Genomic DNA, 13181 nt, shown 5'->3' with positions numbered 1-13181 from the left:
TTCTCGCCGCTGTTCTAAATAGACTATATGAATTCTGACTGTTTTCAACTTAAATGAAAATTCGTTTAAAAATTTTTAACTCGTACGTAATTTTTTTGGTATTATTAAAATTGAAAATACTAAAAATTATTTAATATTGTCGCTACAAGGGCGATTTTATGTATTTTAAAATGAATTCATCAACTGAATGATAATGCAAAAATGACGTAAGAACTGGCCTCGTTTTAATATAATTTGAGAAAAAGAGATCCAATTCATCATTCTGATTCAGCAGAATCTTGGAGTCTCGGACAACTTGTATATATGCAAATATAAACAATATTACTTTTGTAAAATACGTGAATTTCTGTACAAATTTATTTATATAAAATGTATATAAGTTTCCACTTATCTCATCTTTATATATTGTAAAATATATGAAGCAATATAGCATATAATCAATCATTGTGGTATAGCTACCTACTGCAGCTATATGATTGAATTTATTTTTATTTTTACAATTACACATTATATGAGTATTATAGCAATAATATAAGTGATAGTGTTCGACACGTCTATTTAATTTCAGAAAAAAAAAATGATAATATTAAATTGGTAAACATTTTCATTATTATTTACTGAATGGTATGTGATCTGGAAAATAAATCAAATATAACCTGTAAAATTTATTTGTATGTTATAGCGTTTATTAAAAATGCTGCCTGTATGCAAAAAAATAGGCACTTATTTTTATGTTTAAATAATAAAATTTGTTCTACATTCAGGCACATCCTCCAACTCAATACCATAAATACAAGTGAATTTGTAAGAGTTTGAATTTAATATTGAAAAATTTCTTCATTGTCTTTATCAAAAAAAGATTCGTAGTTCAAAATCCTTTCATATTTCAATTATTTTCTCTTATTTTGTATAATAATTGCATATAAAATATAAGAGATACAAAAGGATAATAATATGAAAATTAAAAATTAAAGAGGAAAATATTATTTTTATTGAAAAAAAAAATAATAAAATTTTAATTTTAAATGTCTTAAGGCAAAATTTTAATGAAAAAATTTTTTGAATTAATTTAATCTAAACAAAAATTTTTGTAATTTTATTAAAATTGAAAAATTCCTTATTATATAAAAATACAATGTTTATAGTTTTTCATTTTATATTGTCGATGATTTATTTCCCCGGAAAAAATATATTTGAAGATCGTGTTTTAACCACTTATACATTAAATTTGAAAAAAAAAATGAGACCTTAACATACCTGGAATTATAATGAATGGTTCGAATGTTGTTTCTTGAATGAGGCAGAGTTAAAAGTTTCGAAAAGAAATGATAATAAATTTTGTTACCAACTTTAGAACAAGTTCTTAATTATTATTTGCGGTACTTTTTTTCACTTTAATTTCAAATTAAGTCAAGCATTGCCTGAATTAAGTCAATCATTGCTGGATCGCAGATTTTATTCGAAAATGCAAATTATTATGATACTAGCCTCGATTTTGGGCTAAAATTGCTTAGGTAGGCTGAATAGGTAATATTTTTAAAAAAATTACTATAATTATTTGAAATTTAATGAAATTTTTGCTAATATTTGAGGGCTCTGTATGCTTACCTGTAATCCCTCCAAAATCTCTCTGTAATCATTTTCAAAAGTCTGTTATAATATTAAGTCTGTTATACTTTTTAACGAAAACACAACATTTAAGGCACTACAAAATAGCAGATTACAGCATAGATTCTTATTCATAGGTTATGAGGCCACGTTCTGCCTCTATAATATTTATGCATACTCAGCCATTTTATGCGCCTACAATTATATTATACTCATAGTTGCATGTAAATATTTTGAATTCTATTATTCGTATTATAAGGAATCGCAGTGTAGTAAATATGATTATGTATTGTAACAAAGCGATGCTATTCACACATACCTACATACATATAATGTAAATTTGAAATATACTAAAGATTTATTCGTATTATCAACAAATTAATTCCATTAAAATATTTTTGGAATAATCTTTTAATATGATCGTATTTTCATCAGCATCATCATCATCATCATCTGATAAATCCAACTACCCAACCAAAAAAAAAAGAAAAAAAATTTCATTTTTCACTATAAAATCAAAAAGAATTGAAGCGAATCTAAAAATTCTTTTAATTTCATTTTTTAGTGTTTTATTTTTCAATACACGGTCGCACTTACATATATTGTGTATGTGAATAGCTATGTATAAAGTGACAAGGAGATGTAACCAATTTGAATTCATTTTGAATGGCTTGCTAATCCAATTTTTGGGAAAACAAAAAATATTTCAAAAGATGAAAAAGGTAGGTAAGTATAAAGATTTTTTCTTTTTTTTTTTTTTGTGAATGAAAATTAAATTCAGATGAATTCAACCAAAGTGCAATGAAGCGCTTATTGTTGTTTTAAAATGAATGGTTATTCAAGATAAAAAACAACAACAACAAAAAAACTAAATAAATTATTTTTGCTTTTTTTCGAAAAAGGATTTTGACGCGTTTTAAAAGTTGATGAAAATTTAAAAGACAGAATAAGCCTCTTAAATCTTAAATGGCAATATCGTTTATTTATAAAGGCTTTATGTAATTGTATACATGTGTATGTTTTGAAGAATATTATTATAATAATACGTGTGCGTATACTCGCGAGTACCCACCTAGGCTCTTACATAAGTGGGCTACATATAAAATTTCAAATTTTTGAGAATTTTCAGTGCCTAAAAGGCGTATAACTTTAGAAATACAAAATTTCATTTTGCAAAAAAAAAATTTAATACCTTGGATATTTTCTAATAATATTTTCAAAAAAAGTGTCAGATATCTTTTGAGTAATATGGTCTCTATATACGAACAATTATGTCAATTTTTGTAATATTGTCTTAGTTTCTGTATATTATATTGGTAACATATTTATGGTTTCTGAATTACAAAAAAAAATTTGGAAAACAAAAAAAGGATTTTGTTAAAATGTAATTTGAATTTAAAATGAAAAATAAAATTTAGGTGGAAAGCAAAATACTCTCAAATTTTTTTCTCTTAGGTTTTCCACGGTAATTTTCTTTTGCCTGCAACAATATTCATGTATTAGATATGGATATTATGGAATAAAATATTTTTTGATATTTGATTTTGTTTTCAAAGGAAAGAAAACATTTTAATTTAATTTTAAGTATACAGGAGCTAAAATAATGTACTCTTGTTTGAATAATATTGTAGGCCGGGATTTCCAAGTATATACATTAGAATATTGGGAATATAATATATAGATAATATAATATGATTATGTAGGAAGATATGTAAGAATATTATGTGCTAAGATATGTATGGAACATAATTCTGTCAGGTTTCTGTTAAATCCGTTGAATTCATCGGAAATAATCAATTACAAATTGTTGTATTACATATGTAATGATTTGTTTTTTTTTTTTCTTTTATTATACAAATACCAAATTTCAAATTTAAGGAAGAGTCCCTTAGTTTAATATTGGAAAATTTATTAATTGAGAGTTGATTGAAACTAGTGAACCAAGCGGAAGTTGTTGTTCCAATTTTTTACATATTATTTACATAACAGATTTGTGAGACTCCTAATCCTATTAAGTTTTAAATGAAACTCATTGAAGTTTTTTTCATATCATTGCTGTTCATTGCATTTGCCGTAAACAATATTGGGTTATTTACATTTTATTTAAAAAAAAATATTAAGTTTTTTTTTACATTTTAAATAAAAAATGTTTATATTTTTACGTTTTAATAAAAACATCGAGTTTTTTAAGTATCAATTCAAATATGTGAATTTTTTACATTGTATGTAAAGAAAAATATTGGTTTGTTTACGTTTTGTATAAAAATATTGTTTTTTCATTTTAAATGAAAAATATTGAGTTTTTTACGTTTTATACGAAGATATTGAGTTTTTTACGTTTTTTCCAAAAAAATATTGAGTTTTTTACGTTTTTTACGAGAATATTGAATTTTTTACGTTTTTTACGGGAATACTGAGTTTTTTACGTTTTATTAAAAGACACCGAGTCTTTTAGGTATCATATCAAATATGTGAATTTTTTACATTGTATGTAAAGAAAAATATTGGTTTGTTTACGTTTTGTATAAAAATATTGTGTTTTCATTTTAAATGAAAAATATCGAGTTTTATACGAAGATATTGAGGTTTTTACTTTTTTTTTCGAAAATTTTGAGTTTTTTACGTTTTTTAGAAGAATCTTGAGTTTTTTACGTTTAGTATGAAAATGTTGAATTTTATACATTTTACGTAATCAATAGTCTGTTATTTATGTGTTATACAAAAATATTAACAATTAAATTAATGAAAAATATTTGGAATTTTAAAGCTCCGATTGGAAATATGTGTAACAATTGGATCGAAAATTATGTTACAATCTTCATAAAAAAAAAAAAATTTGAAATTAACTGTGAGTTTTATCATCTCTTTTAATAGATATTTTTGATAATTCAATTAAGAACCATAAATTACAACAGACATTTAATTCAACTCCTACATTACTTACATATTTAATTGCAATTTTATGACTAACTTCTGAACTAATTGAGTAATATATTAAAAACTGATATTTTAACAGTTTCTTCTTGGAACTGGAGATAGTATAATAAACAGTCTTATTGTATTGCACGGTTATTTATTTAGCAAATTTGAAGAAGATTAACTTAAAATTTCATTAGTCAATGATTTTGAATTCAATAACATCAAAATCCTTTCTTTATATGATAACTAGATAAATATAACAATAACGTAAATAATATTATTGATTTTAATTTTTAAGGAATTTAACGGAAGATTGTTTTTCATCACGGATATTGAATTTTTATTATAACGATAAATCTACTTAATCAAAATATTTGAAATAGAAATGTGTGACAGAAGTTTTCATTTACGCTTCATACTCGTACGAGTATATATTATGAATATCTCACACGAGCGTTAAGTTCACATGAGTGTAACGCTCTTTTTCGCATATTAAAGTGAAAATGATCCTTTTTTAATTTCATGTTTTTTCAATTGTACTTTCAAAATTCTACAATCATCAATTTTTTGGATATTAAGGCAAATAAATCTTGAAAATTATTTAAAATTTCATTTTATACATGTGTAAATTTTATATTTTATGTAGTGAAAATTATTGAAGTGAAAAGTTTTAGGATATAGAAATTATAATTTTGAAAAAATGTTGCTCCACTTATTATAATAAATATTTATTATACATAGAATGCTCTTGTAACCTTTTCATTCATAATTAATTGAAATTATTGTTAATTTTCACGGCAATTTTCAAGTCTTGATGTTTAAATTCCATTTTTTAATTATATGAAAATTTTGCATAACTACAGGGGTATTATTTTTTTTCTATTTTAATTTCTTCTCGATATTTCTACTTTGTTGTGTTATTGTTATAAATTTCGAGATCTTGATTAATAATATCGTCAGCTCAATGTGCTATTTGTGAAATTTTTGAAAATTACAGTAGAATTATTACAATTTTTATGTGTTAACAGAGTAAAATGTAAATAATACGAATTCTGCTATTATTTTAATCAATAATAAATTTATTTTTGAATTTATTTTTAAATTTATCCCAAGAGAAAACCCTGAAAATTACAAAAATTTAAACAATAAAATTGAAAATAAGTTTTAATTGTATTTTACGTTTTTTCTTAGGCCTTTACAATATTTTTTTTTATAATATTTAATTATAATTAAATAGGATCCTCATTAAGTCAATTATTGTGGTTATTTTACTTTAAATTCATCTTTATTTTTTTTTTTTAATTTTCTTATATTTTATTCCATTTTATATTTTAATTTAATTTGACTTTTATTTAATTTTTTTTTATATTTTTAAAAATTCCATGAAAATTTCATCGCTCTTGAATTCAACCATATTATTTACATAAACGCAGAGGATTTTACATATTGAAATCAATACACATATGTTAACCTTTACATACATTGCAACACCATATAACAAGAATGTAAAATTTAATTTCATATACCTACCTATTTAAATGTCTATATGTATATTGTATATTAAGCATTTTGTTGATGGATTTATTTTTTTAATGCCACTATTATAGCAGTGGTACACTATAAATCGAGAATGAATTATAATAGTATAAAGCTATCAAAACCGTTTCATTTTAATTACACACATAGCTATATACATATATACACCAGAAAGTTGTTTATTTTTCGCAATATTGCATTTCATTCAAAATTGGTTTGTAAAGTATTAAAACATTTGAACCCGATTGTAATAAAAAACAAAATTACCAAATAATCTATATATGTGTGTATAATGTATATGCATTCATATTATGAACATTATATAGATCTACATGCGGTTTATAACAAAAGGATTATTGTATTAAAAGCAAACAAGTCAAAAATGCATATAAAAGATTTTCCTACAGATTAATATTTAATTATCAGGATCGTATGACTGAAGTTTCGTTTTTTTTTGTTTTCATTTTTGCAAAAAGGACTTTCTATATTTTTAAAAGTTATACAAATTTACATTGTCGAATTGAGAATGGACAAAAAAAAATTTTAATATTTCAAATTATTGGAATATTTTTGATTTAAAAGTTTCATTTGACTTGACACAATTTTAATTTGGTTATAAACTGAAATATTGTAATTCTTTAAATTTCATTCTGAGTAGATTTGAGCTGAATTTAAAGTTGAGTAGACGTGTTATTAGATAACCTAAATTTTAATTTGTTAAATATATCTACTGTCTACAATATTTTGATTTTAAAGGTATTCATGACACAAAATTGTAACTAATTTCTAAATTTAATTTAAAGCCGCAATTTTTCGCTGTTTACGAATTTACTCAAAAACAATTTTTAATTACAAAAATCTGAGCCCACACGGAATGATAAACAACTGAAAAATAGTTTGCTTAAAATTATAATCTATAGATCACTCATTTACCTACAGCAATTATAATAAAACTCAAGGTAAACGAGTCATTAAGAAATGTATAACAGACGTATGTTAATATTATTAATTATGTTTAACTGATATCTTCTTACATTTAAGGGTTGACATGTTTATGTCCTAATAATTGCACTACTTCGAATAATTTTCATTCTTTTAAAATTCGATTGTGGTGAATAACACGAATTAAAAGAGAAAATTAAATTTGAATTATATTTGAACTAAGTTGAACATTATTGTAGGATTTTACATCTTATTAACATTTTGGTAGAAAATTTAAAAATGATGGTAACGTGAAGAACATGTAATTAAAATGTCTTTATTAGAATAATCAGACCGTCATGCAATATACTTGAAGGAAATTTTAACGTTTTTAATTCACAATCAATATACTATAAATACCTGCTTTTACGGATTCGTATGAAAATATCAAAATGTTACACTAATACAGAAAATAAATGATTGTTATGACCTTTTCGTATATCTTCCGGATATTTTGCAGTAAAACAAGAGAAAAAGGAAAAATATCATTTTAAAAAAGAAACAAAAAAAACGGAATTAATTTTGAAAACAATTGGGACCTTAAAGGCGAAATTTGTTTAAAAAAAATTGAACGATTACGTTAAGGCGTAAATTATCAATTTTGTGGTGGGATGTTGATTTAGTGCAAAAATCAAAGTTATAAGATATAAGATATTTCAATTGATGAATTATTGTAAATTATTCAAGACTTGGCAACGGACAAGGCATATTAATTGATTTAGATTTCTTTTTCATCTTATTCAATTATTATATTCTCCTTTAGAATCATTACCATGACGGAATCGTTTACTTGAAGGACGCTAAAATGAAGTTTCAAAATATAGTTTCAAAAAAATTACTCCTTCAACTATAATGGTTGCTCCAACGTTGTACAATTTTAATGGTTGCACCATGTATATTTTCTTCAAAAGTTTAGTAAATTAATTAAGATTATATTCTCGATTACAAGGATCAAAAATGATGATCGTACATTACAGCCATTCTTTATTGAGAGTTTTTTCCAACATATCCGCTAACAACTTATCAGCAGGTTCGCAAATATTTGCTGGCACGGTACTTGTGTTGTTAGAACAAGAATTTGTATTATCAATTATTATTCATCTGCGCGTGTACGTTATTGTCTGTTTTTGTAGACTAATTTTTTCTTTTCTATCACTCGTTCTAGTTCCGTATCATTGATACACATATTTGGACACTTCGCATTCATCCTAAACTAAATAAAGTAAAAAGATTCTCCTTCAATTGTGAATAATATCTATATCCTGAAGTACCTGTACATTACTCATATTTTACAATCTATAACAAAATAACGAATTAAATAAAGTAATTGATATACAAAAAAAATAACTCTTAAAAAAATGTAAAAACAAAAAACATAAATTTTACTATGTAAAATACTTGATACCACTTTTGCATAACAGTAGAACAAATTGTTCAAAAATAATATTCTCAAAAATATAAATTTTTATTATTTTTATATAGTTTCGCCTATACATATGCAATATTGGCTAATTATTATACAAACCCATATTATTTTCTTTTATAAAATGCTTTCTCTGCTTCTCTTTTACATTTCTATTTGATTTTTTATTCTCTCTTCCCTTTATTTTTTACTCTTATTTTTTTTTTTTGATACAGAATAGCATAACACTTTTTATCTTCTCTCATGCGAATTAAATTTAACAATTGTGGTTGAAATAACATTAAAAGTGTTCGATGCGTTAAATAGGTGAAAGATTGAAAAATATAGAAAATTGTTACAATTATTTTCAATTGTAATATTATGATGGAAAGAACATTTTTATAATATTATTTCAACACTATATACCTACAATAATAATTATTATAGAAAGCAAGTGTATGGTTCACTGAATAATTTTGGAATGTTACAAAAATTCCAAATAAATTTTCAAAGGATATGAAAAAAAAAAGAAAGAAAAATAAAGAAATTTCATGAAAATGGGGTAAAAAAAAAACAAAAGAATTTAAGTGTAATAACAATAAAAAAAAAGAGCAGTTTGCATAAAAGCAGTCGTCACCACAATTGTTTTAAAAAGTATATTGGTACCTACATACATACACAAATACCTATAAACTTATTTTTGACATCAATTTTATACATTTAAATTTTTTATATTTTATTTTTGCTCCTTATTTTCCATTCATGTATTTATAATATATTTCAGTATTAATTAAAATGTAAAATTCACCAGAAAAGTAAAAACAAAAAAGAAAACATCACATATTGTGTGTGTGTATGTTTTTTTTTTAACCGTTATAGTAGCCATTTATATTTATTTTTCAGTTGAATTTTTTTGAGATATTTATTATAAAAATTTATGATGATTTCAATTGAAATTATTTCAGAAAAAATAAAGAATGCCAGAAAATATAAAAGTTAAACTGGGCCAGATTGATTTAAAAAAACATTACAAAAAAAAAAATAAAAAAATTAAATAAAATTCATAAAATTTATTGTTAACTCGTAAATTTTTTTCATTGAAATTTATTGAACAAAATTTTTTAATAACTTCTCCATATTAAAGATTATTGCATATTTTTAGGGGAAACTGCTATATAGTAAAAATAAAAAAATATTGAATTTTTGACATTAATCGCTTTATTATAAATATTTCCTTTGTTGTATTGAAATAAAATTAATAGGGAAATTTGTTTTTGTAAAAAATTAAATTTAAAATTTAATTAAATCAAAAAAAAACGAGATTTTTTAAATGAACTTCATTTATAATTGATTTTAATTTCGAAGTTAATTAAAGTTTGTAAATTGTTATTGAACGCAGCGAAAGTTATACAAATTGATTGGACTCAGTTCTTGTAGTCAGAGAAATTTCTTCAAAAGTGGATGGAAACTTGCCTAATATAAAATAATATAATTTAATTTGAATTATTAAACTTTTAGAAGAAAAAGAAGCTCTTTATAATGTAAAATGATGAAATTGAAAACTCTGTATGAGTTACGAGACAAATCTCATCCTTGTTAAAAGCAGTATGGAAGATTTTTTTCTGAATTCTGCACCCTCAAGTTATAATTATCTTAACATTGTTAAATGAATTGATTCAAATACAAATTTAATTAAACTAAGTTGTTGATTATCTCAAGTAATCTCTGCCTCTAAAATAATATTATAATGAAACCCAATTTTTAATTGAACAAGCGCGTTATTATGCAAATTTCTTACTTTTAAATTTAATTGCTATAAGCCTCAATTTTCGTTGTTATAAACCCACTCCTTTTATAATTAAAATATAAATCAAATAAATTAAAAAATGTGGTTTGAAAATTTTGAAAGCTATCAAATGTTTTTTTGAAACCCCAAAACCACACAAGTTTCTTCTTCTTGCCTAAAATAATAACATTAAAGAAATTAAATAATTAAGAATTCTAAAAATGTCTTAGATTCTCAGTCATATTTCATTTGTGCGGTAATAATTATAATCCGAAATAAAAGAAAAATAACAAATAAAAATATATTATAGCATTCTAATACCTGAAGAAAAAATAAATGCCATCCTACAAAATAATAATGAAACAGACAATATATCAAAAAGCAAAAAAACAAAAAAACAGCCTGCGAAAACTAGAAATCCTTCATGTCCTTAATAGTTATTCGTTTTATTTATTTATTTATTTTAATTTTTTTTCGTACCTCACATTCAGGCATAAGAAATATATAAATTTTTTTGTCCTTATTTTTACGATTTTTTATTAAATTATCCATTATTGCTTGAATCGAATATAGGACACAAATTTTCCTGTAAGATTGAATGGAACTTCATTTAAAACTTCATTCTAAAAAATGCTCTTCTACAGAAATTTACACAAATTTTGTGAATTAATTTTTATGAGAATGCTTGAAGACAGGTTCGATTTGATTTCTTGGATATGTTTGATATGCAACAAATATAATTCTCCTAAAATTTCTTAAGGTATATAGGATTCATATTAGTAAGTTATCGTTTTCATAATAAAATTCGGATAATTTCCGAAAAATTTAAAGAAGAATCGTGTTACAAAAACACAAATTCCCGATAGTGGGAACAAGCAACTAATAAAGGAGTAAATATTAATTCAATTTTAAATTAAATTTTCAAGGATCTTAATACAATAGCGAGTTTCAAGTTTCTAATATAGTTTTCAATAAAATAAGATTTTCATGTTCCTATTATTGAAATTTCTAGTAAATATGGCCACATTAATTGACTTGTATTTCATTTGTAACATAAAATATAATTTTTTTTTTTTACTATATCATTTCAATTGTGTATTTAGAACGGTACGGTTTTCGTATACTTAATTATGGCTAGGGTATAATATGTTCTTATTTTTATTTTGGGTCTAAATAACTTTTGTGTATGATTATAAATTAAAATGATTGAATACGTTTTTATTCCCAACTGACATTACTATCTCATATACAATAATATTCACAATGATAAATCAAGGTGGAGGTAGAAAAGAAAAAGAAAGCAAAAAAATGAAATCAAAAACAGCGTCTCTAGGAATAGTTTTGAATATATCATAATAAATACAATCGTATAAAATAGGCATAAATTGTTATACACGTACAGTTAAAACACGCACATTCTGTGCTAACGCAACTAAAAAAAAAATTTTTTTTTCCAAATTATTATTTTAACGGTAATGTGATCACACAATAATTTTCTTAGAAAAAATTAAGTAGATATAAGAAGTATGTGAGAATAAAGTTTAACAAGTTATCAAAATTTCTAAAAGAAAAAATTAATGAATAGAGAAAGTAATATTGATTTTAAATTCAAAATTTTACCCATAAAAAAAGTTCCTTGAATTTCCTATAGCAGTTTATAAAATATTTTAAATAAAATTCATAAATATTCTGAATTCATAATCTTATGTCAAAGTTCGTATCCGACAATGGTGTCAGGCAAAAGCATGAGGATTGGGAAGTTAAAAAGGAAAAAAGAATCTCTCAGCCGAATCAATTCCATTGAATATTATGTATTAATTTCTTTTTTTCAAATTTAAGTATGCGAGATTCCAAAGTCTTCAGGTGTGCCAACGTTTTACGCATTTATAGGATGATATTCAGCAATTCAGTGAAAATACTTTCAAAACTCAGTGAAAATCGCCCCCATCACATAGAAATTGCAGAAATATTCTATTATTACACAATTAAACTTAAATTGTGGACACTTCTGAATTCAGGAAGAATGAAAACGGCGTATCATAAAATTATAAGAATATTTTAGAAGTTTTTTAGAAAATCTGATTTCTAATGGAATTAAATAAAGGAATAACTGAAAAACAGAAAAAAAAAGCAAACAAGATTTTTTATTTCACCTGGTTTGCTTATTTTTCTTATATTTTTCTAGTTGTTCTTTCTTTCTTTAACACTTGTTCTCTCAAATGAAAAATTATATTACAATGGATAAAGTGATTACTAACAATTCTCTGGTTACCTGAATTTTGTAAAAGTAACTAATTTTAATGAAAAAAAAACAAGAACAAGAATAAAAATAAAGAACTCATAACTCTGGAAAAACCATATGTGAATTATATTATTTTTCACACGTTTTCAATTCAAGATACGGTTATAAATAACAGTTTTTCTCTTCTCTTTCTTCTACTTCACATCTTCTTATTATATTCGTTCTTTCATATTAACTTCATTTTCTTCATTTCTTTTTTTTTTTTCTTTGATTTCTTGAAATAGATCAAAAATAGTATATGCACTAGAGAATTAGGTCTTGTGTTCTATAAAAAGCTTTATATGCACATATATAGGTTCTATATGTACACTGTTATATACTAACAAAAAAAAAAAATCATAAAATTATATTATGCATGATATATATGTTATATATATCTATATATACGTAGTATATATTTAATTATGTATTTATATATTATGTACTTGAATAATATTTTATTCACATTTATATAGGAAATATATCAAAGGATCAGGATTAAACAATGTATAAAACCCAGAATATGAAATAGAAAAATAGCAGTAGCAAAAAAGAAAAAACAAAAGAAACAAATCAAAATTAAATAAATTATAGCCACAGAATAAAACAACAGTAATAAATGAATTGAAAATGTACTTATGAAAAAAAAATAATAATAAAAAACGGAA

This window comes from Condylostylus longicornis, unplaced genomic scaffold, assembly GCF_029603195.1.
Source record: "Condylostylus longicornis isolate FDR11 unplaced genomic scaffold, ASM2960319v2 ptg000013l, whole genome shotgun sequence".
In the NCBI taxonomy this organism is placed as follows: Eukaryota; Metazoa; Arthropoda; class Insecta; order Diptera; family Dolichopodidae; genus Condylostylus; species Condylostylus longicornis.
The sequence above is the reverse complement of the archived record's forward strand: the minus strand, read 5'-3'. Positions refer to the sequence as shown.